The sequence below is a fragment of the Mus caroli genome, chromosome 7 (genome assembly GCF_900094665.2).
Source record: "Mus caroli chromosome 7, CAROLI_EIJ_v1.1, whole genome shotgun sequence".
Lineage (NCBI taxonomy): Eukaryota > Metazoa > Chordata > Mammalia > Rodentia > Muridae > Mus > Mus caroli.
The window spans coordinates 117,076,728-117,078,535 of record NC_034576.1 but is presented as its reverse complement, the minus strand read 5'-3'; the positions used below and the strand labels follow the sequence as shown (position 1 = coordinate 117,078,535).

At 46.4% G+C, this 1,808-nt stretch overlaps 1 protein-coding gene across 4 annotated transcripts in view; it reads right to left on the bottom strand.

The window, feature by feature from the left end:
• Insc (INSC spindle orientation adaptor protein) overlaps positions 1–1,808 on the bottom strand; it is a 108,525-nt gene that overhangs the window by 651 nt on the left and 106,066 nt on the right. The window lies entirely within an intron of this gene.

Genomic DNA, 1,808 nt, shown 5'->3' with positions numbered 1-1,808 from the left:
CAGAAGCTGTGTTCCACTCACCAGAAGTCTTAAGATCCTGTGGAGGGTGTTGTGGGTAGCTGGTGAGTGTCAGCCGACCCTGCGCTCTAGCTACCCCGGCGCTTTTCTGACCGGAGAGGCTTGTGTCCCCATGATACTTTTTTAAAATTACTCTGGCAAACTATTTTAAAGATCTGTGTTTAAGGATCTAGTGACATAGTGATGTGTGCAAGTTCAAAATGTGTTCCTCCCAGAGACTGGGACTTCCAAAAGCATCCAACTCAAGTTGCTGCTCTCAATGCTGTGGATAACTTACAGAAACCAGGGTTGCTCACTCACTCAGATATGCAGCAAGTCCCTCACGGAGCACTGGGAGATGGGAAGGAAAGAGAAAGGAAGTGGAAAACATGGAGTTAAAGTAGATAAGGATGCTGTGACTGAGAAATCCAAGGCAAAAGAGGGAGAGCTGGAGAGAGGTGGAGACAGCACAAGAAGACAGTTCACCTGATCACCCCACTGAGCACTGGGCTCACCTCTACACATCCTGAGGAGATGTCCCTCCTGTTCTTTCCCAGTCAGAAGTATTCATCTATTGTCACCACCCCAGCAAAACCATCCGTGGTTACCCTAACAAAGGAACAATCAGTGTTCCTCTTCCTAGGCACCCTCCCAAGCCTTGTTCTCAAGTCAGTCGTCCTTGGATCTCCTTCTTGGATGCTCAGGTATTAAATGAAGACAGTTGCCTACTGACAGGTACTTGGCTACGGAAAAAATCAATCTGATTGCTAAAGGCAATCTGTGCTATCACTTTCCTCAACACGAGAGATAATAATTGAAATTGTCCTCCCTCCACCTTAAGTCAGCCTTCAGACCTGTGCTTTGAGAGAATGGAAAAGAAAGAGAGTGGCTAGAAGCAACGTGGTCTGTTCAAAAGGCCCAAGCTTCTAGAGATTTTCAGGCATCTACTCTATGAGTGATACAGATTATATCAAAAGACAAGCATGGACACTAAGGTTATGCACTGTGTATTCCCTGCTTTTGTAGCACAGAGGGATCTTGGGAAACATCATCAGATGGGGACTTAGATCTGAGCCTCCTGGGCTGAACAACAGAGTTGTAAAGACGGTGTTTGTTTGGGGTGTGGGTCAAGATAGTGCTGCCCGGCAGAGTTGTACAAAACCTGGAAAGAGAAGGGGGCCTTCAGGGCTAGTTCTAGGGCAGAGTCACACTAAGAAGGTCAGTAAGTGAACAGTGGGTGGAGTAACTAGTGGAGAACCATGGAAATTTCCACATGTCTGATAAAAACATCAGGAGTCAAACTCTCATATGAGAATGTACCCAGCATCCACACGGGGGATGGGTTAGAAAGGGACCCTCTCAGCATCCACCCATTTGTCCACAAGAACAAGTATAGTCCCTTTATGGTTGAGAGTTCTTAGAGAGATTGAAGACAGCAGCCAAGATATCTATGTACTCTCTCAAGAAGCAGTAAAAATGCCAGTAGAGATAGCAAGAAGCCCTCACAATGGTAGCAGCCTATGTATCCCAAGGGCTCCCTGCGTCCTTAACTTTAGCTCTCAAGCTCTTCAGTCTGGCAGTGGCCGCTGCCCAGAGCATGGGAGATCAGGGAGTTGGGGCCAATGATGATGTGCTTGTCAGCTACGAATGTCTCCTCATTTTACTTGATAGAAAAATAGACCCAAGAAGGCCTGTGAGCGTGGAGAAGCAAGGTTTTCTTTCTTCCTTCCTTCCTTCCTTCTTTCCTTCCTTCCTTCCTTCCTTCCTCCCTTTCTTTCTCTTTCTTTCTTTCTTTCTTTCTTTCTTTCTTT